Below are 24,625 nucleotides of genomic sequence, written 5' to 3' on the forward strand. Positions count from 1 at the left end.
CTCTCTCTCTCTGTTGAAAAATAAATTTAAAAAATCTTTAAAAAATATATATATAATGTGTTCTTAAAAGTATTAAGTTGCAGAATAGGCACAAGACAATGCCACTGTACATAATTTAAGAGCACACAACATATATTATGAATATTTATGAATATTTTTTAAAAAGTATTGAAAATGTGTGGTAAGAAAGGAAAGATACTATCTTCAGAACAGTAGCTGTCTTTAGTGTGGAAGGGAAAGGAAAGGAACAGCTGAGGGGTACAACAAGATTTAAACTATATCTGTCTTGATTTCTTTAAAAAATTTATGTGAATCTAATAAAATGTTACAACTATTTGCTAATTTTAAGTAATGGATACATGGACATTTATAATATTTTTGTATTTTTCTATATATTTGATTTTTTAATTTTTTAATGTTGAAGAAATAAGGGATTTGTTTACTATTGAATAGAAGTCCAAGATGCCTGATGAAAAGGTTTGAGAAGGGCAGCATTAGCAAGAGACTGTTGAATTAGTACAAGGCAGTACAGAACAGTATGGTATATTAGGGTATGCGAGCAGCAGAGAAGCCCAGGAAGGCTCAAATCTTGGGCAGGGACTTGCAATTCTTCAGGAAATAAATTTAGTTTATGGTTAATTTAGGGGCCTTTAAATTTTTTTTTTCTGCTTCTTGGTTTTCCCTAATTTCACTAATCATTAAGGTTTCTACCTTTGATTATGGGAAGGCAGTCGAGGTGAAATTCACACACCTTTGTTAGTTATTAATAGTTTTAATGAAAGAGGAGGAAACTGAAGAGGATTACTGAAGTTTACAGACGAACTACAGAGTATGTTAATTAATTCCCCTTTTTCATTTACACTAATAATTGATTTTGATTTGTAATTCTGGGCACCTCTTCTCTGGTCAGCTCTACTCCCATCATTTAAAATATACACTAATTACACCCATTTACAAAATCTGAAGATACTTTGGCATGCACATCAATGAAAAAAAGGTTAAGTGCTGTAGAATAGTATTTCACCTATGCTTAGCTTTATACAGTTAAAAAATATAAATAATATAAATTACATTATATTAAGATATGTAATATAAAATACCAAAAATTTAAAAATGTAAGTAATATATAGTTAAGTTCAAACCAAGTGAGCAGAAGTAACTACAGTGCAGTCTAAGTCAATAGCCTAGTCACTCATGTGCAGTGGATTGTTCATATATGACACAAACGTCAGGTTATTCAAGAGATAGCACCAGAAACTAACATGGATTTTGAACTGTACGTTGTGTAGTAAGAGCAGTTGAAACAGAGGGAACAGAATTTTATGGGGTTGGAGGAATATATAGAAGTAATTTTTGTATAAAAATCACAGGTAATGTCACTATCTAGAGATAATCACTTCTAAGTACTTTGATGGCTAAATATGTGAATATGTATTTATAAAATATTCAAATTTTATTTATAAAATAGACTTAAAAAACAAATTTAGGACTGTTGAATATATTATTTATGATCCATTTTAATGTTAATACAGTGTTAACATTTTCCATGTCATTAAATAATCTTCTACAACATAATTTAAAAATGAATATATGACATCATTTGGATATATCATAAATTATCTATAGTTTATTAACAAATATTTAAATTACTTCAAATTATTGGATGTTTTATTTTTAAACATTTTAGTTGCTTTTAATTTTATCTCTTTGTACTCATCATGCATGTAGACAAATATTTTCATAGACATCTATTTATATACTTACAACAAATTCATGGGATGTAAGTGCTAAGGCTAAAAAAGGAAAAGTCTATGAGTTTTATAGTTTTAGCTCTTACATTTAGGTCATTGATTCACTTTGAATTCATTTTTATACTCTTGTATGTGGATATTCAGTTGTCCCAGGATCATTTGTTGAAAGAGTATTCTTTCTTTCACTGAATGGTCTTGACACCCCTATCAAAACTCAAATGACTACAGATGTACCATCATTAGTCTTTCATATTTCTCTTTTTCCAGCCCTTTTGAAATATAACTGACATATAACATTGTTTAAGTTTAAGGTGTACAATTTGCTGGTTTGATACATTTATATACTGTAAAATAATTACCACTCTAGCATTAGCTAACACTTCCATCCCATCACATAATTACCATTTCTTTTTTGTGGTGAGAACATTTAGATCTATTCTCTTAGCAACTTTCAAGTATATAATACAGTATTAGGAGCTATAATCACCATGTTATATGTTAGATCCCCAGAACTTATCTTATAACTGGAAGTTTGTATCTTTTGACCAGGACCTCCCTTTTCTTCCATTCCCCAGGCTATGGTAACCACCATGGTATTGTTTCTATGATTTTGGCTTTTTTAGATTCCACATGTGATTATCATACAGTATTTGTCTTTGTCTGATTTATTTCACTTATCATAATGCCCTCAAGGTTCATCCAAGTTATTGCAAATGAGAGGATTTCCTTTTTTTCTCATGGCTGAATATTCCACTTATATATATACCACATCTTCTTTATCCATTCATCTACTGAAAGATACCTAGGTTGTTTCCGTATCTTGGCTATTGGGAATAATGCTGTGCTGAACATGGGGGTGCAGATAGTTCTCTGAGACTCTGTTTTCATTTCCTTTGGATAATATAACCAGAAGTGGTATTACTGGATCACATAGTATTTCTACTTTTAATTTTTTGAGGAACCTCCATACTGTTTTCCATAATGGCCATACCAATTTACATTTCTACCAATAGTTCACAAGGGCTCCCTTTTCTCCACATCCTCACAAACACTTATCTCTTGTATTTTTGATGATAGCCATTCTTATGGGTGTGAGGTGATATCTCATTGTGATTTTGATTTGCATTTCCCCAATTAGTGATGTCTAGCACATTTTCATGTAACTGCTGGGCCATTTGTACGTCTTCTTTGGAAAAAAGTCTATTTATTTCATCCGCCCATTTTTAAATTGGGTTGTTTTCTTGCTATTGAATTATATGAGTTCTTTACATATTTTGGCTACTAATCCCTTATCAGATATATGATTTGCAAATATTTTCTATCATTCCATAGGTTGGCTTCTCATTTTGAGTGTTTCTTTTTCTGTGTAGAAGTTCAGTTTGATGTAGACCCACTTACTTTGCTGTTGTAGCTTGTGCTTTTGGTGTCATATCCAAAAAATCAGTGCCAAGACCAATGTGAAGGGGCTTTTCTCCTGTGTCTTCTTATAGGAGTCTTCTGGTTTCATGCCTTAAGTCTTTAATCCATTTTTTTTTTTTTTTAAGGTTTTACTTATTTGCGAGAGAGAGAATGAGAGACAGAGAGCATGAGAGGGAGGAGGGTCAGAGGGAGAAGCAGACTCCCTGCCGAGCAGGGAGCCCGATGCGGGACTCGATCCCGGGACTTCAGGATCATGACCTGAGCTGAAGGCAGTCGCTTAACCAACTGAGCCACCCAAGCGCCCTAATCCATTTTGATATAATTTTTGTGAGTGGTATAAGATAGGAGTCCAATTTCATTCTTTTATGTATGGTTATCCAATTTTCCCAACACCATTTATTGAAGAGACTATCCTTTCCTCACTGAATATTTTTGGCTCCCTTGTCAAATATTAGTTGACATATATATATAAGGGTGTATTTTTCTTTTTTAAACCGATTTTGTAGTTTCTCCTTGTTTCTTTTAGGATGTTTCTATTTTCTTATTGAGTTATAAAAACATTTTAACTCCCACGTTGTCATCTGCCTTATCAGATATTTAGAGGCAGGACAGATAGGGGTTGTGGTGGAAACTGTTGTCCACCAAAATCTGTTCTCCCTTTCTTCCTGGGCACATGGTGGGACTGCACTTCCTAGTTTCCCCTATTGTTAGGACCGGCCATGTGGCTAAGTTCTTTCTAATACAGTGTGAGCAGAAGCAATATATGCCACTTTTAGGACTAGACTTTTTTTTAAAAAAAAAGATTTTATTTATTTGAGTGAGAGAGAGACAGCTCAAGCAGGGGGAGCAGCAGAGGGAGAGGGAGAAGCAGGCTCCCCGCTGAGCAGGGAGCCTGATTCGGGGCTCAATCCCAGGACCCTGGGATCATGACCCGAGCCAAAGGCAGATGCTTAACCGACGGAGCTACCCAGGCGCCCTGGGACTAGATTTTAAGAGAATGGTATGCCTTCTCATGCTCTCTTTCCTCTATCCACTGGGTAGAATTCAAATAAGTCAATGACCCAGGTTTGGCCAAGCTGGTGATGAGAGAAATTGGTTGAGTCACCTTGTTACTCAGGTCCTTAAATAATTTCATGAGGTAGAACCTACCTATCTACCCTGAACTACTGCATGAGAAATAATTAACATCTATCTTATTTAAGCTTTTACATTTTGGGTCTATTTTAGTTGTTCAGCCTTTGTCCTAATTAATAAAGAATTAGTATCTTGCAGTAGGATATTGCTGTAACAAAAAATTAACATAGATGGCATCTGCTAAGCAGCACAGCAGCAAGCAGTGAGGAAGCAAATGCTGCAAATTGGGAAGCTGGTAATACTGGTTATACTGGGGCAAAACAGGTGATATCGTTGCCTGTGATAACATGGAAAGCAGATGAGGGTTATAGATCGTATAGTTCTAGGGCAGTGTTTCCCAATCTTAGCATGTTGACTTTAGTAAAGCACCTACTAATACGTATTACACATTAAAAAAAATCTGGAATTGTCAAATCTACCACCATATTCCCATGAAGTGTCTACCTTTGCTAGAATACTTAAAATCTCCTCCCCACACTTAGATCAAACAAATATTTGCCCATGTTTTTGTCTATTACATTTCTCTTTCACGAATCTATACTTTGGCCTGGTATGATGTAGGGGTCAAAAGTTTTCTTTTTCTAGAGAACTTCAACATCATTACCTTTATAATCTATGATTTTTCCCACCGATCTGAAGTCCACCTTTTCAGAGTTTGTTTACACATCCTTAATATCTAACTGAAATCAATCGTGCTTGCTAGGAAATGAGGCTGGAGTTCAGTATACCAGATAAAGTTCTTACCCCATCAAGCTTAGGGTACATTCTTGTTGACAAGAATACTATAAAAAGACATACTCTTTCTTTTACTTAAAAGATAATTTTCTGAATTCACATGTTGCTGGCACTCCCAAAAGGCATACTTTAAAGCACTTTTATTTTTGGCAAGAACCAAAAATATCCCTACATCTACATGGTATGTCTGCATATGTCTTACCAAATGAAGATAAACTTACAAAGGAAGAGTACCCATGAGTTTAATGCTTGGAAACTCCCTTTGTACTTTCATCTAGATTGGTCTTGCTTGGTCACTCAGGTGAAGTTAACTCTCTCTTCTCTATTTTTATGCCAGAAAGATAAAGGGAAAACACTAAATCTAATATTATATTAGATTCTAATTTTGGAGTGAAAACATTCCATATGCTTTTTGTTTACTTATATTCACCAACTTTAACTATTTTGGTAGGAAAATTCAGTTAAGATACATAAAAACTTACTAATATAGATAAAACATTTGGTTACGTTGATTAGTGGAAGGTCAGGAAAGGTGGGAAGAGAAATGAGTACTCAAACAATACCTACGGTGTGCCAACCACTTACATGCCAGAAAACATGAGATGCCTAACAGTCTCGGTGCAGAAAGCAAGCTTACAGTTAGGCAAGAAGGACATCCTTTGAGAAATGGTCTTGAGAGGGTCTGCCAAACATGAGAAACTGAGGCAGCAAAGTAAACTCTTGATCTGAGAAATGTATAGCTGGTGATGAGCAGACTTCTTACCAATTCCATTAACAAGTTCTTTTTCAAAATATCTCTAATCTCTAATTCTGCTCTACGAACCCTTTAACGTACATTCCGGAAGTGAACTCTCTCTCTTAAGGCCAGATCATATCTCATTTGACACTAATTCTCCTTATAAAACAGGTTAAACATCTAATTTACAGATATAGAAAACAGGTATTATTAATATATCATGAAAATCGATTTCACCCAAATGAATGTATTAAACATGAGTGCACAAAAAGTTGTTCAACAAATATTTATCATGAGTCTACTATCTGTCAGACATTATTCTAGGTGGCAGGGACACTGTGTGGAAGAAAAATCAGACCAAAATCTCTGCTCTTAAATATTATGTCTTGTCATAACAAATACAGTAAACATATAAGCATAAATAAAGACACAGAGAATGAAGAAAAGGATGCTATCTTACATTGGGTAGGCAGGGAAAGCTTTACTGATAAAGTCACATTTGAACAGAGAACTGAATGAAGTGAGGGAGTAGTAAGTTGTGTGGATGTCTAAGGGAACAGCTTGCTGAGGAAACAGCAAGGGCAAAGGCCCCAAAGTGTGAGTGCAATCATTGAGGAATACAAAAAGGCCAATATAGCTGAATTACAGTGAGGGAAAGGGGGATAGGTGACATAAAACCTTGGTAAGAATTCTGACTTTTAAACTGAATGAGAAGAGAAACTACCAGTAGGTTTTGAGCAAAGGAATGACATAATCTGATGACATAATCTGATTAGGTTTTAGAAAGATCACTTTGGCTACTGATATAGAACAGACATCAGAAGGAAAGGTGGAAGGAAGCAGAGTCAATGAAAAAATCTTGCTAAAATACATGCAAGAAATAATACTGGTAGCTTGATTTAGAACAGTACCAGTAGAGGTGAGGGAAATTGGTTCTATTTAAAGGTAGAGCTGATGGGGCACCTGGGTGGCTCAGTCGTTAAGCGTCTGCCTTCGGCTCAGGTCATGATCCCAGGGTCCTGGGATCGAGCCCCGCATCGGGCTCTCCCTGCTCAGCGGGAAGCCTGTTTCTCCCTCTCCCACTCCCCCTGCTTGTGTTCTCTCTCTTGCTGTGTCTCTCTCTGTCAAATAAATAAGTAAAATCTTAAGAAAAAATAAAGGTAGAGCTGAAAGAATTTACTACTGGGATGGATTTGGGGTTCGGAGAGAGGCAACAAGAATGACACAGATGCTTCTGGCATGAGCAACTGTAAAGATATAGTTGACAGTATTGAGATTGGGTAGATTCGAGAGTAGCAAGTGTGGGAGGGGAAAATCAAAGGCTGAGTAGGTGACCAGAGTGGTCAGGAGATGAGTAATACACAAAGAGACTGAGCGTAAGTAAATAAAATGAGGATAATGGGAGGGAAGTTTCTCATTGTCAAAGAAGGCGTTTACATACAAAAATAGAAGAGGGGGAGGCTAGAAAGAATTCTGAGGTATTGGATTGGAATTGAACATCTCAGTGTGAATTTCTGTTTGCACAAACATAATACACACACACACACTGGTAGAGAAATAAGTATAGCTGTATATGTGTGTGAATATACATATATCTCCTAGTACTGTTCACTGAGAGGGGTTAGAAGCAATAAGCACACCAAGTACCCAGAATGTAGTTTTTTCCACTTCAGTAATTTTGCACTAAAATGAAATAGGGGAGCTTGAGGAAACAGCTAATTCCAGAATTGGAGCAAGGAAAGTCAATGATAAGCCTGGAACATCTTTCACCAGAAAGAAAATGCTCAGGGAATGATGGGGACATATGTGAAGGACAGGTGCTAGTTCAAAGGAACTTCTACCGGTGAAGTATGGAGCAATCTGAACCAAATAATAAACAATAAGCTCAACAAATTTCAATCCACTGAATAAAACAGAAATCCATACCACGATAATATGAATTCTATCTAGTCATATGCTCTTCCGCCCTATCTCTTGCTACACTCCCACTGCACACTATAAAGATACTGAACTACTTATCTCTGTAGTCCAGAATTATTGTTATCTCTATATTTGAAGTGTTCTCAATTTGCCTGTCTGCCAGGAAAACTGAATTTGATTCAATTCTATAAATATTTACTGAGCACTCTTCTATGAAGTAAAACACAGTAGTAAGCCATTCACAGTTCCTCCTTTCAAGACCCTACATTCTACCAAGTGAGGCAGAGTAAGTCCTAGTTCAAAAGCCACTTCTCTGAAGCCTTTCCTGATTTTCCTCCTGTTTCCTCCTGGTCTCACAACATCTGTACACACTGCCATTATAGCATTCCTTATTGCAAAATAATTGTTTACTTGTCTTCTTAACTCTTCATTGTAAGTTCCATGCAAACAGAAACTGTTTTTCATTTTTGTGTCCCTAGTACTTAGCACTGTAAATAAATTCATGCATTAATACATTCAACAGCTATATATGCTGGGTATTGTGCTATGCTCCAGGATACAATTACAAGTAAAAAACAGATGCAACTTGGCTTTCATGAAATTTAAACTATACTAGAGTTGGGAGAGGAAGGCAAAGAGACAGTACACTCAAGTATATAATTATAAATTAAGAGGAATATTATGAAGGAAAGAAGGCTGATGCTATGAGAACATACAACAGGAGAATCTGGTATATTTTGGGGAAGTGATCCCTACAGAAATAGATTTGAACTAGGATGTGAACCATGATTAAAAGTTAAGAAAGCAAATGGATATAATGAGGAAAGGGATGGTTGTAGGCCAAGGGATGAACACGTGCAAATCCTCTGGAGGAGATAGCTTGGTACTGGTGAGGAACTGAAAGACAGTCACTCACTGAAGTGCAGAGTGATAGGGGAGAGAATCGAAATGAGGATAAAGAGACAGATAAGCAAAAAGTAGAAAAACCCAAATGTCCATCAACTGATGAACGGATAAACAAAATGTGGCATATCCATACAATGTGGAGTATTTCTTAGCCATAAAAAATAATGAAGTGTTGATACATGTTATTACATGGATGAACCTTGAAAACAGGCTAAGTGAAAGAAGCCACATACTCTACATACTGCATGATTCCATTCATATGAAATGTCTAGAAGAGGAAAAACCATAGATACAGAAAGCAGATTAGTGGTTTCCAGGGGGTGGTAGGAAAACAGGGAATGACTGCTAATGAGGTACAGGGTTCTTTTTGGGGTCATGAAAATTTTCTGGAATTAGATCATGGTGGTAGTTATAAAGCCTTGTGAATATACTAAAAAACCACTGAAATGTGTACTTTAAAATGGTGAACTTTATGTTATGTGAATTATATCTGAATTTTCAAAGATAAAATCAGAGAACATACACCTTTTAAATTATCTTGAGGTTTTCTAAGTTTATCCTCAGAGTAATAAGGGTACAGTGCAGATGCTCTAAAAATTACTCTTTGAACAAATAAAAAGACTTCTTGATATGTGACCCAATAGTCTGTAATAATGAGATCTCTGTCATTTTATTTGAAACTGTTATTTATAATTCTGCTTCCTAGAAAATATCTTTAGGTGGACCTGAAACTTTTATTCAGTTACTCCTTTCCAGAGAGTCATCTGTTCGATGAGCTATCTTATTTGTAGTTAGTCTTGATGTGTCTGTCACTGAAAGGTAATACATGGGGATAACCAGGGGCCAGATTACAAGTAGGATTAGGATAACTGTGGCACAGGTAGCTCAGTGGGGAGCCTTGAATGGGAGCTCTTCTTGCCAAATAATATTTTATCTCTAACTATACTAATGAAAGATGAATCTTAGTTTCCTAACTAAAACTTTATTCTCATTTCCAAAATGACAGTACTGAGATGGAATTCTAGAAAGCCCCACAAACACGCTACTATTCTTGGCAGTATTAAAGGTCGTGAACTACTCCATGAGCATAAGGCCTGCTTACAGAAGTCAAGATGCTTCTGACCAATCATCTTCATTCCAGAGATCCAGCTGTGCTTCTATGTACCTGAGCTTCATTCTCTGACCAACAATTCTCCTTGGTGCTTTAATGGTTTTATAATAGTAATGTTAAAAGATATGCCACAAGTTGACAAACATAACAAAGCAGAAACCAAGACCAACTAGTCATCCCTTCAAAAATTATTGGGTAATAACATTAAGGCCTCATGCAAGGATTCATCTTACATGAAAAACATGGTTTTTATTATACACACAAAACATATATATACGTGTGTATATATATATTATACACTATTACCTTTTATACAGATTTGCTTTGAAACAGCACACCTGGCGTTATCACTTAGCCTCATAATCACTTGTTAAGGCTAAGTTAATACTTGAAGAACTCTAGTGCAGAATATTAAATTCAATGCTAATAATCTACTTATTTCCTTTAAAAACTTTATGAATAGAGAATGAAGTGCATCCCAACACTTACTATCTTCGTCCACAGACTTACTCCCTCTGGGATATTAGAATAATTTTATTTCATTTGGCTTAGAGGTATTTTCATTTATAATAAAAATCAGATTAACGAACTATGCAGAAAAGGTGAGTGGCATTTAGGTTTACTACTTGAACTGCCACTTAACTTTAAGAGTTTGTCTAACAGAGAGAAACAGAGAGGAAGACAGAAATATATATATAAAGACCAATCTTCGTCTTAATTTTTTAAAGGTAGAGTTTTTTTTTCATTGGGGGGGAGGGGCAGAGAGAGAGGGAGAAAATCCCAAGCAGTCTCCATGCCCAGCACGAAGGCCACTGCGGGGCTCAATCTCATGACCCTGAGATCATGACCTGTGCCAAAATCAAGAGACAGATGTTTAACCAACTGAGCCAACCAGGCACCCCTTGAAGGTAGAGTTTTTATCAAAAATCTTTTTGCCATCTTCCTCTGTGCCTTGTACAAATTGGAAATTTAGGAAAAACTCTCTTTTTCTTTAAGACATCACAGAATATTAGAAGCACTGCTGATTAAAAAACATTACAAGTTTTTTTTTTTTTTTTAATTGAATCTTAGGGGCACCCAGGTGGCTCAGTTGGTTGTGCATCCGACTCTTGATTTTGGTTCAGGTCATGATCTCATGGTTGTGGAACTGAGCCCCAGGTTGGGCTCTGCACTCAGTGTGGAGTCTGCTTGAGACTCTCTCTCTTCCTCTGCCCCTCCCCCCACTCCCACACACACACACACACACACACACACACACTCTCTCAAATTAGTAAATAAAATCTTAAAAAAAAAACCCAAAACTCTGAATCTTAGAATCAAGGAAATATGGTTGTGTTGAGTAATTTAATAAGAAAACAATTAGAATGACTTGACATGCATGTAAGTCAGAAATTATAAAGCTATGTCTGAAAATGGAGTTTGGCCAACTCCGTAGCATGTTATTTGTGATAAAGAAATACAATTCTTAGGTTTAAATGCTTTACTGAATGGAATTTAAAACCTACACATTGGTCATACTAGATAAACATCACCAAATGCACACAAGTGAGACCTGACCTTCATCACAGGAATAGGGCATTATGCTCAGAAAAACACCTGTCTGTGGCCAGGGACTATTTTAAGCCACAACTAAGCACCTCAGTGATAGAATATAATCTCTATTATATTTTATGACATGAGAATCATAACCAAGGGCCACGAGATACCAGTAAGATGAATACTATTTGCCTTTTCAAAAGGATCTGAAAAAGAGAGAAGGAGAGGTCTTGATAAGTGATTTATAAACAAAGGAAACTTGCTAAGACCAGAAATGGCTACGAATGTTGAAGATTCTGTTTGTTCAGAGATCACTTCTTTTCTAAACCCCAAAGCTAATGCCATCAATGGCAATACTTCAAATTTTTAATAACAACAATAAATATATCACAGAATCTAGGAATTACCGGATACCTAATAGACTATTAGGTAATTTTTTTGTGTGTGAGTAAAAATAATTCAGCATTTCTAATATATGAAAACGGACTTATATGCAGAATATAAAAATAAGTAAATTTAATGGAAAAATATACTTCACAGAAAACTGCACAAAAAAGCTAAGATAATAGTCAAATACCCACATTCTAACCTATTAAAAAAAAAAAAGAGCTACTTTAACGGCATTTTAGAATTCTTTCTTCAAAGTTAAATATTTTATTTTATTTTATTTTTTTTAAAAGATTGTATTTATTTATCTGAGAGAGAGAGAATGAGAGAGAGAACGCGAGAGGAGAGAGGGTCAGAGGCAGAAGCAGACTCCCCGCTGAGCAGGAAGCCCGATGTGGGACTCCATCCTGGGACTCCAGAATCATGACCTGAGCCGAAGGCAGTCGCTTAACCAACTGAGCCACCCAGGCGCCCCAAAGTTAAATATTTTAAAGCTTCATTAAAAACTCTACTGCTAGGGACACCTGGGTGGCTCTGTCAGTTAAGCGTCCAACTCTTGATTTTTGCCTCAGGTCATGATCTCAGGGTCATGGGATCAAGCCCCTAGGCAGGCACTGCACTAAGTGCAGAGTCTGCTTGTCCCTCTCCCTCTGCTCCTGCCCGCCACTTGTGCTCTTTCTTTCACTCTCTCTCAAATAAATAAATAAAGTCTTAAAAAAAAAAACTCTACTGCTAGTACCCTTAGCAAATATTCTCATGCCTCTCCCCAGGACCAATGGAACCGGTGGTTTCCACTATACATCACTTTCCTAAGTACTCATACAAGTCCATCCCTGTGAAATCCCATCCTCAGCCACCATAGCTTACTGACATCCTACTCACCAGATAAGGCCTATCTAACATGCTAATTCTCCCATGGAGAAAAGTCCTCCATGAAGAAAGACCACAGCAATCTCTCCCTCCTTATTTATTCAACACCAATTTTGAGTGCTAGGTATAAAACAGGGAACAAAACAAAGTATCTGCTCTCAGGAATCTTACATTCTAGGGAGATTTGATGGCCTATAGCTATTTGTACCACTTACATTTATAGAAACACATGACTGGAATGCATATATAGGGTTGTCTTGAGGATTAAATGAGATAATATGAATATAAACCCTCTACAGAATAAAATCTAAATAAATAATGGCTATTACTATTACATGCTCTTAAATTGTAGTTATTTTTATTTTATTTTTTTTTTTACTAAACTAAGTGGCTTTATTGGGGAGAGCCAGGATTACAACAGACTTAAGAGCTGGCATCAGGGCCCTTCTTCTTGCGAAAAGTGGGCATGACATTGACAAAGCGCCGGTTGTACTGCATCCGTCACTTGGCTTGGCCTGTCTCCTCCTTCTTCTGTTTGGCCACCTTGGGAGTCTGTTCTCTTACTTTCCCAGCAAAGGCCAGGAAAACATGGACTTTACCTCCAGGCTCTGGCCGGCTACCTCCAGGGTGGTCAGAGCCTCCACTCCACAATGACCTAGGGTAGCCTCATCCTCTAGGGGTGTGCCTGCCAGGAGCACAACCTGATCTTCTGGAGTAATGCGCTCCAGCAAGGCTACATGAGCCTTGATCTGGACAAGCATCTCCTGGCTGGCCACTTCGAGGGTGTGTAGCTCCTGGGCACAGACAAAGCTACAGGTCCACAACTAAACCACGGGCACCACGGCCGCTCCTGTGAAGATGGAGCTGAGAAAAACGAAGGAGCAAGGGCGTGCACATCCTCACCGCCTGCTGCGTGCCATGTCACTGCTCAATTGTAGTTAGATGTCTCTTATGTAGATGTCTTAGTTCTACTTCTAATTTGTAAGGTCCCTGACAGCAAGGATTCACAAAGTGCTCAGCTCACTTTGTTGGTAAAGAGGCACTTAAAATTATTTGCAACGCAGGATATAGATAATGAAAGTACAGCTTAAAAATGAATGGAATTCTGAGACCTGCTATAACATAGATGAATCTTGAAGACATTATGCTAAATGAAATAAAGCAGACATAAAAGGACAAATATTGTATGAGTCCACTTATATGAGGTACTTATCAGTAGTCAAATTCATATATAGGAAGTAGAATAGTGGTTTTCAGGGGGCAGGAGGAAAAAGGAATGGGGAGTTATCATTTAGCAGGCATGGAGTTTCAGTCTGGGAAGATGAAAAAGTTCTGGAGATGGATGGTGGTGCTGCACAAAACTGTGTATGTACTTAATGCCAACGAACCGTATATACAGAAATGGTTAGGTCCATATCAGATTTCTGGGGAAGAAAGCCAAGTAGGAGGAGCCTACGCTCACCTTGTCCCACAGATAAAACTAGGTAACACCTACATCAGTGTAAATAATCCAGAAAACAACCTGAAGACTGACAGAACAGACTCTCCACAGCTAAATGTAAGGGCCACATCAAAGAGGGTAGAAGAGTGGAGAGACAGTCAGGAGCTAAACAGATCCATGGAGCTGTCCAGGGCAGGGATGCTGTGGGCTACAGAGGGGAGAGAAACAAACCCTCACACCAAATACCACAAGCACGTGGAACTCGAGTGGGGAAGACAAATCCCCGTAACATTTGGCTTTGAAAACCAGAGGGGCCTACTTTCTGAGTTCTTATAATCAGCAAGGCTTAAATTAACACCTGGAACTTTAAAAAATCAGTGGGCTCAGCTCTGGGAGAGCCTGAGGGCAAGAAAATACTGAATCCCCGCCCTTAAAGAAATAGCACACAGACCTGAGATACAGCATGGAAAACAGCAGTTTGAAAAATATCTGGGGGTATACGGGAACATTTATTTACTAATCTGAGCATGCACTGGAGGGGCAGGGATTGTTGGGATATTTCTCCAAGAATGAAAGAGTTGGTGGGTGCCATGTGCCTCCCCTAGCCTAGATGCATGGACACCTGCAGAACCATTTCAGTGCCAACACTCTCCACCTAGCTTGCTAACAGAATGCCTTCTCCTTCGCTTCTGTAGATCTGCCCCCTCAAACCAGGCCGGCCTTGGCAAGAGTTCTGGACAGCTGTAGCTCCCCTCACAGACCTGTGCAAACCTTGCTAACACCTCATGCCCCTCCCCCATATTCCCTTGCAGACCTGCCTCCTTCCGATACACGCTAGGCTGAAGCCCATTCAAAGTGGTACCACAAGCCTGGAAGTGAGCAAGAAGTGCCGATGAGGGCCAGCACCAGTCCAAAGTGACTGCTGTCCCAGTGATGGTGGAAGATAACCACATACACCAGACATCTGGTCTGACTGCAGGCCCCACTCACTAACAAAAGCTACTCAGGGAACAGTACAGGGAAAGTGCCCTGCATTTCGGTACTATTGTATCTCTAGCAAATGGCTGGTCCAACTCAACTGAAGCCCAAAGTGACCCCAAACTGGCCCACTACACAGGGACCAAATCCTGCCCACAATAGGCAAAGAGAGCCACTGCAGATGACTAGACTGAAGGTAAAAGTGGCTCAACCACAAGAGTACAACACATGCAATATACATAGACACCCCTGGAGTGCCAGGTACTAGTGAACAAGTACCTGGAGACATTGCATTGCAGGGCACTACTGGACCTGTTATTTATAAGGCCACTACTTTTAAGAGCAGGAGATGCAGCTAACTTTCCTAACACACAAAGAGACACAGAGAGTTAGACAAATTGAGAAGATGCAGAAGTATGTCCTAAATGAAAGAACAGGACAGAATCATAACAAGAGACCTAAACAAAACAGAGATAAGCAATATGGCTGATAATTTACAGTAATGATCATAAAGATACTCACTGGACTTGAAAAAGAGTGGAGGACCTCAGTGAGATCCTTAGCAAAGAGACAAAAAACATAAAAAAGAACCAATCAGAGATCAAGAACTCATAACTGAAATTAAAAGTACACTAAATAGAATAGATAGTAGGCTAGAGGAAACAGAAGAATGGATCAGGGACCTGGAGGAGTGAGTGATGGAAAGCAATCAAACTGAACAGGAAAGAGAAGAAAAAAATCATAAAAAATGAAAATAGGCTTAGGGAACTCAGGGACACCATCAAACATAATAACATTCAGATTATAGGGATCCCAGAAGGAGAAGAGTGAAAAGAGGGAGCAGAAAATTTATTTGAAGAAATAATAGCTGAAATCTTCCTGAATAGGGGAAGGAAACAGAAATCCAGATCCAGGGGGCAGAGAGAGCCCGCCAACAAAATCAACCCAAGGAGGTCCACACCAAAACACATAGTTATGAAAGCAGCAAAAAGTAGTGATAAGGAGAGAATTTTAAAAGCAGCAAGAGAAAGCAAAACAGTTACATACCAGGGAAATCCCATAAGGCTATGGGCTGATTTTTCATCAGGAACTTTGTAGGCCAGAAGAGAGTGGCAGGATATATTCAAAGTGCTAAAAGAAAAAATCTGCAGCCAAGAACACTCTATCCAGCAAAGCTCTCATTCAAAATAGAAGGAGAGATAAAGAGTTTCCCAGACAAACAAAAGTTAAAAGGAATTCATAACCACTAATCCAGCCCTACAAGATATGTTAAAAGGGACTCTTGAGTGGAAAGCAAACAACGTAAGTTAAAGGAGGCAAAGTAGGAAGCATGAAAGCAGTAAAATTAAGTGTATCTATAAAAATCAGTCAAGGGATTCACAACACAAAAAGATGTAAAGTATGACACCATATATCTAAAGTGTGAAGTGGACAGAAGAATGGGTTCATGTGTCTGTTGGCCATCTGTATGTCTTCTTTGGAAAAATGTCTATTCATATCCTCTGCCCATTTTTTAACTGGATTATTTGTTTTTTTGGGTGCTGAGTTGTATAAGTTCTTTATATATTTTGGATAGTGACCCTTTATCAGATATGTCATTTGCAAATATCTTCTCCCATTCCGCAGGCTGCCTTTTAGTTTTATTGATTGTTTCCTTTGCTGTGCATAAGTTTTTATTTTGATAAAGTTCCAAAAGTTTATTTTTGCTTTTGTTTCCTTGTCTCAGGAGACGTATCTAGTAAGAAGTTGCTATAGCTGATGTCAAAGAGGTTACTGCCTATATTTTCCTCTAGGATTTTAATGGTTTCCTGTTCACATTTAGGTCTTTAATCCATTTTGAATTTATTTTTGTGTATGGTGTAAGAAAGTGGTCCAATTTCATTCTTTTGCATGTTGCTATCCAGTCAGTCAGAGAAAGACAAATACCACATGATTTCACTCAAATGTGGAATTTAAGAAACAAAACAAAAGAACACAGGGAGAAAAAGAGAGAGGCAAACCAAGAAACAGACTCCTAATTATAAAGACTAAACCTCAGAGGGGAGGTAGGTGGGGGGATAGGTTAAATAGGTGATGGGGATTAAGGAATGCACTGGTTGTGATGAGCACTGGATGTTGTATGGAAGTGCTGAATCACTAAATTCTACATCTGAAACTAATATTACACTGTATGTTAACTAACTGGAATTTAAATAAAAACTCGAAGAAAAAGAAAAAAGAATAGGTTCATACTTAAATGACCATTAACTTAATATATAGACTACTCTATGCAGAAGTTGTTATATACAAACTTAATGATAACCACAAATCAAAAACCACTAATAGACATGCAAAAAATAAAGAGAAAGGAATCCAAGTATACCACTACAGAAAACCAGCAAACCGTGAGAAAAGAGAGCAAGAGAGGAAAGGAACAAACAAGAACTACAAAAACAACCATAAAACAAATAACAAAATGGCAATAAGTACACATTTATCAATAATTACTTTGAATGTAAATGGGCTAAATGCTCCAATCAAAAGACACAGGGTGATGAAATGGATAAAAAACAAGACCCATCTATATGCTGCCTACAGGAGACAGAGACTCCTTTCCGACCTAAAGACACATGCAAATTGAAAGTGAGGGGATGGAAAAGCATTTATCATGCAAATGGAAGGAAAAAGAAAGCAGGGGTAGCAAAACTTATATTGGACAAAATAGACTTTAAAACAAAGACTGTAAAGAGAGAAAAAGAAGGACACTATATAGTCATAAACAGAACAATCCAACAAGAAGATATAACAACTGTAAATATTTATGCACCCAATGTGGGAGCACCCAAATACATAAAGCAGTTAATAACAAATATAAAGGAAGTAAATGATAGTAATACAATAATAGTAAGGGACTTTAACACCCCACTTACATCAATGGATAGACCATCCAAATAGAAAATCAATAAGGAAACAGTGGCTTTGAATGACACATTGGACTAGATGGATCTAACAGATAGATATACACAGAACATTCCATCCTAAAACACCAGAATACACATTCTTTTCAAGTGCAAATGGCACATTCTTCAGAACAGATCATATCTTAGCCCTCAAAACAAGTCTCAAGAAATGCAAAAAGATCGAAGTCTTATCATTCACCTTTTCTGACCACAACGCTATGAAATGAGAAGTCAACCACAAGAAAAAAATCTGGAAAGAACACAAATACATGGACGTTAAATAACATGCTGCTAAACGATGAATGGGCCAACCAAGAAATCAGAGAGGAAATAAAAAAATACACAGAGAAAAATGAAAATGAAAACACAATGGTCCAAAACCTTTGGGATGCAGCAAGGGCTGTTCTATGAGGGAAGTTTATAGCAGTACAGGCCTATGTCAAGAAGCAAGAAAAATCTCAACCCAATCTTAGACATACAGGAGCTAAAAAAGAACAAAACCCAAAACTAGTAGAAGGAAGAAAATAATACAGTTCAGAGCAGAAATAAACAAAATAGAAAGTAAAAAACAAGAAAAGAGATCAATGAAACCAGGAGCTGCTTCTCTGAAAAGATTAAAAAAAAAAAAAGGATAAACCTTTAACTGGACTCATCAAAAAAAAAAAAAAGAGAGAGAGAGAGAGAGAAAGAGAGAGAGGACTCAAACAAAATCAAAAATGAAACAGGAGAAATAACAACCAACACCACAGAAATACAAAGGAGTACATAAGAATATTATGAAAACTTATATGCCAACATATTGGACAACCTAGAAGAAATGGATAAGTTCCTAGAAACACATAACCTCCCAAAATGGAATCAGGAAGAAATAGAAAATCTGAACAGACTGATTACCATCAACAAAACTGAATCAATAATAAAAAAATTCCCAACAAACAAAACTCCAGGACCAAACAGCATCAACAGGTGAATTGTGCCAAACATTTAAGAGTTAGTACCTATTCTTCTTAAACTATTCCAAAAAATAGAAGAAGAAGAAAAGCTTTCAAATTCATTCTGTAAGGCCAACATTACCCTGCTACCAAAACCAGATAAAGACACCACAAAAAAGCAAACTACAGGTCAATATCTGTGATGAACACAAATGCAAAAATCCTCAACAAAATATTAGCAAACCAAATCCAACAATACATTAAAAAAAAATCATTTGCCATGATCAGGTGGGATTTATTCCTGGGGGACAAGGGTGGTTCAACATTCAAAAATCAATCAACATGATACATTATTACATCAACAAGAGAAAGAATAAAAACCATATGATTATTTCAACAGATGCAGAAAAAGCATTTGACAAAGTACAATATCCATTTATGATAAAAACTGCCAACAAAGTAGGTTTAGAGGGAACAAAGCTCTAATATAGTAAGGGTCAAATATGAAAAACCCACAGCTAACATCATACTCAATGATGAAAAATCGAGAGCTTTTCCCTGAAGATAGGAACAAGACAAGGACGTCCCTTTCACCACTTTTATTCAACTAAGTACTGGCAGTCCTAGCCACAGCAATAAGACAAGAAAAAGGAATAAAAGGAATCTGAATTGGTAAGGAAGAAGTAAAACTTTTCACTATTTGCAGATGACATGACACTATATATAAAAAACCCTAAAGACTCCACCAAAAGACTACTAGACTTATAAATGAATTCAGTAAAGTCACAAGATACAAAACCAATATACAGAAATCCACTGCATTTCTATACACTAATAATGAAGAAGCAAAAAGAGAGATTAAGAAAATAATCCCATTTACAACTGCACCAAACATAATAAAATACCTAGGAATAAACTTAACCATGGAGGTGAAAAGACCTGTACTTCAGAAACTATAAAACAACGATGAAAGAAATTAAAGATGACACAAACAAATGGAAAGATATTCCATGCTCATAGACTGGAAGAACAAATATTGTTAAAACATCCATTATGTTCAAAGCAATCTACAGATCTAATGCAATCCCTATCAAAATCCCTATCAAGGGGCACCTGGGTGGCTCAGTCAGTTAAGCATCTGACTTTGGATCAGGTCATGATCTCAGGGTCCTGGGATTGAGCCCCATGTAGGACTCTTGCTCAGTGGGGAGTATGCTTCTCCTTTCCTGCCCCTCCCCCTGCTCGTGTTTTCTCTCTCTCTCCAATAAATAAATAAAATCTTTTAAAAAATCCCTGTCAAAATACTAACAGCATTTTTCACAGAACTAGAATAAACAATCCTAAAATTTGTATGGAACCACAAAAGGCCACAATAGCCTAAGTAGTCTTGAAAAAGAACAAAACTGAAGTATTATAATCCCAGATCTCAAGATATACTACCAAACTGTAGTAATCAAAACAATATGGTACTGGCACAAAAAAAGACACAGAGATCAAAGGAACAGAACAGAAAATCTAGAAATAAACCCATGATTAATTAATCAATTAATCTTTGACAAAGGAGGCAAGAATATGCAATGGGAAAAAGTCTCTTTAATAAATGGCACAGGGGAGGGGCGCCTGGGTGACTCAGTCGTTAAGCTTCTTCCTTAGGCTCAGGTCATGATCCCAGGGTCCTGGGATTGAGCCCCGCATCGGGCTCCCTGCTCAGGAGGAAGCCTGCTTCTCCCTCTCCCACTCCCCCTGCTTGTGTTCCCTCTTTCGCTGTGTCTCTCTCTGTCAAATAAATAAATATAATCTTTAAAAAATAAAAATAAATGGTGCAGGGGAAACTGGACAGCAGCATGCAAAAGAATGAAATTGGACCACTTTCTTACACAAAATATACACAAAAATAATCTCAAAATGTATTTAAGACCTAAATGTGAGACAGAAAACCATAAAAATCCTAGAAGAGCACAGGCAGTAACTTCTCTGCTATCATCAGGAGCAACATTTTTCTAGATATGTCTCCTGAGGCAAGGAAACAAAAACAAAAATAAACTATTCGGAATACATCAAAATAAAAAGCTTCTGCACAGCAAAGGAAACAGTCAACAAAACTAAAAGACAACCTACTGAATAGGAGGAGATATTTGCAAATGACATATCTGATAAAGGGTCAGTAAACAAAACATATAAAGAACTTCTACAACTCAACACAAAAACCCCAAATAATCCAATTTAAAAATGGGCAAAGACATGAACATTTTGCCAAAGAAGACATACAGATGGCCAACAGACACATGAAAAGATGCTCAATATCACTAATTATCAGGGAAATACAAATCAAAACCACAATGAGATAATCACTTCACCTGTCAGAATGGCTAATATCAAAAACACAAGAAACAACAAGTGTTGGTGAGGATGTGGAAGAAAAGGAACCCTCATTTACTGTTGGTGGGAATGCAAACTGGTGTAGCCACTGTGGAAAACAGTGTGAAGGTTCCTCAAAAAATTAAAAATAGAATTACCATATGATCCTTTAATTCCACTACTTGGTATTTATCCAAAGAATACAAAAACACTAATTTGAAGAGATATATGCACCCCTATGTTTATTGCAGCATTATTTAAAATAGTCAAATTATGGAAGCAGCCCAAGTGTCCACTGATAGATAGATGTGGTATATATACACAGTGAAATATTACTCAGCCATAAAAAGAATGAAATATTGCCATTTGCAACAACATGGATAACGTGAAATGAAGTAAGTCAGGGAAAGACAACTACCATATAATTTCACTCATATGAAGAATTTAAGAAACAAAACAAACAGAAAAAAAGAGACAAACGAAAAAACAAACTCATAACTATAGAGAACAAACTGATGGTTACCAGAGGGGAGATAAAGAGAATTAAGATACACTTATGATGAGCACTGAGTAATGTATAGAATTGCTGAATCATTATATTGTACATCTGAAACTAATATAACACTACATGCTAATGATACTGGAATTAAAAAGAAAAAAAGGAAATGGTTAAAATGGAAAATTTTATGTTATGTGCATTTTTACCAAAATAATTCTTAAAAAGTTGGTTTTTTGCTTTCCCCAAAAGATCTCAGAACAAGACAAGGATGTCCACTCTTACCACTTTTATTCACCATTGTACTAAGGATCCTAGCCAACAGAATAAGACAAGAAATAAAAAGACTTCTAGATTAGAAAGACAGAAATGGGGGTGCCTGGGTGGCTCAGCTGGATAAGCAACTGCCCACGGCTCAGGTCATGGTCCCAGGGTGTTGGGATCAAGTCCTGCATTGGACACTCTGCTCAGTGGGGAGTCTGCTTTTCCCTCTCCCTTTGTCTCTCCCCAGCTTGTGATCTTTCTCTCTCTCTAATAAATAAATAAAAGCTTTAAGAAAATAGACAGAAATAAACTGTGACATGATCATGGTCATTTAAAATTGTAAAGAATCCACAAAAAAAAGCTACTAGAACTAGTAAGTGAATTTAGGAAGACTGCAGGATACAAGGTCAAGTAGCAGATTGCATTTGCCAAAAAAACAGCCACAGCAATACTTCTGGTGCCACCTCTTCTTCCGTAACTTTGCCACACCACACTAAGAAGCAGGATCTATCCCATCAACCCCTCGATCTTGGGTTGAACCTTGTAACTGCTTCGATGAATGGAATGCAGAAAAGAGATTGTATGACCCTTGAGACTATTTCATAAAAGGCAATATTGCCTGGCCAGCCTCCCTCCCCTCCTCATATAATTTGTCTTTGGAACCCAACAATGTGAAGAAGCCCAGGCGACACAGAGAAGCCAAGTGCAGAAACTCCAGCTGACAGCCCCAGCAGAGTCTCAGCCAACAGGGAGCATCAAGCACTAAACTTGGGAGAAAGTACACTCTCAGAAGAATTTAGCTACTAGCCTTTAAGCTGCTCTAGCTGATGGGGAGTGGTACAGAGACAAGTTATCCCCACTGAGCCCCGTCCAAAGTACAGATTCACGAGAAAAATAAATACTTGTGTTGTTTTTAAGCCACTAAGCTTTACAGTAATCTGTTATGCAGAGTAACACAGTAACTGCCTAAGTCAGTATATGAAAATCAATTGTATTTCTATATACTAATAAAAGAATTGAAAGATGAAATGAAAACATAATGGTTACAGTAACACTGACATATTTAGGAATAAATTTAACAAAATAAATATAGGACTGCTGAGGGAGGGAGAATTTTAAGATGATCCCAACAACCCTTGCCCTTATATAATCTGAGTATGGGGATAATTTATGAATGATGCAATATTATTCCTATGATTATGTTATGTTATATGGCAAAAGAGAGATTATCTGGTAGGCCTAATTTCATCACAAGAGCCCTTTAAAAGCAGAGAATTTTCTCTGGTTAGTAGCAAAAAGAAAGTCAGAGATTGAACACATGAAAAGGAGTCTACATGCTGGTTGGGAGATAAAGGGAGTCATGTGGAATGGACCTGAGAGCAACCTCTAGGAGCTGAGAGTGGCTCTCAGCCTACAGCCAGCAAGAAAAAAAAGGACTTAAGTCAACAACCTGAATGACCCTGGGAGTAGATTCTCTCAGAGTCTCCAGAGAAAAACCCAGTCCAGGCAAAATCAAAATTAAGGTTCTGCCTTTGTAAGATCCTAAACAGAGGACCCAGCTGAGCCCACCTGGACTTTTAAACTACAAAACTGTGAAACAGTACATGGAGATAGTTTAAAGTCTTTAAGTTTGGGTTGATTTGTTACATAGTGATAGAAACTAAATATAACTGCAAAGGAACAAGTGAGAAGTTTTGGGGGATGGAAATATTCTATATATTATGATTATGACAACAATTACATGGGTGTATACATCTGTCAAAACTCAACCAACTATATAGTTAAAATAGATGCATTTTATTTTATATTAATTACACCTTAATAAAGTTGACTTTAAAAGAGCTGGTTTAAGTTTTCTCCTTTTGCCTCTTGTCACCTTATATACTACTCCCACAAGTAGTTTTATGTATTCTCTGCTTTAGTACCCCTCATTTATTGTTGATTGTCCAGCCCAAGACATTCAAATAAGCCCTCAAGCCAGAGTATTCAATTGTCACTGGAGGGTGTGAGCAGTAGACTATCATCACCTGATTTACATTTTTAAAACATTACTTTGAAAAAGTCTAGCAAGGAGATCACCTAGGTACAGCTTAGAATTCTGTAAGAAATTTACTAGTTGGAAAATACGATCTTAGAACAGTTGTTTCCAAATTGTATTTCAAGGAGCCCCAGTATTCAGTATAATACCTCAGGAACCAAAAGTAAGTAGAAGACGACATACATGGGTATGGGCAATGGGGAAAACACACAAAGGGAAAACAGCCTCACAAGTTTTAACCAAACAGCCTCCTTTCATCTGCTTTATATATAAGGATTCCATGCAGGAGTTCGTAGCCATTGTTCAAATGCTAAAAATATTTTTAAATTACTGCTTTGTAATTCTGGGCAATTTTTGCTTTAAAAAATGGACAAGAAGCATTCTGATTTTCTCCTTCTGTGTCACAGGAAGCCAAGTATAACATAACCAATAAAGCAAGGGAAAGGATCTACCACCTCATAGTCCTTAAGCCCTTTGGGGATGCTCCAGAGATTTATAACCTTATTTCTGGCTCACTGACTATATGGATCTCATGTCTAATTCATCTCTGTATCCCCAAGTGCCTATCACCTAGTACACACTGAAATACTTGCTAAGTTTAACACGACATGCAAACAATGTTAAAAGGTATAATAAAAAGTGCTGTAACACAATCTGACACTCTTTGGTAAAGC

At 37.2% G+C, this 24,625-nt stretch overlaps 1 protein-coding gene and 1 pseudogene across 3 annotated transcripts in view; both read right to left on the reverse strand.

Moving 5' to 3' along the window:
* The window catches only part of FCHSD2 (FCH and double SH3 domains 2), a 303,487-nt gene that overhangs the window by 106,023 nt on the left and 172,839 nt on the right, over nt 1-24,625 (reverse strand). The window lies entirely within an intron of this gene.
* LOC144379489 (ubiquitin-like FUBI-ribosomal protein eS30 fusion protein pseudogene) lies at nt 12,867-14,899 on the reverse strand (annotated as a pseudogene).

Source organism: Halichoerus grypus, chromosome 11 (assembly GCF_964656455.1).
Source record: "Halichoerus grypus chromosome 11, mHalGry1.hap1.1, whole genome shotgun sequence".
NCBI classification, from domain to species: domain Eukaryota; kingdom Metazoa; phylum Chordata; class Mammalia; order Carnivora; family Phocidae; genus Halichoerus; species Halichoerus grypus.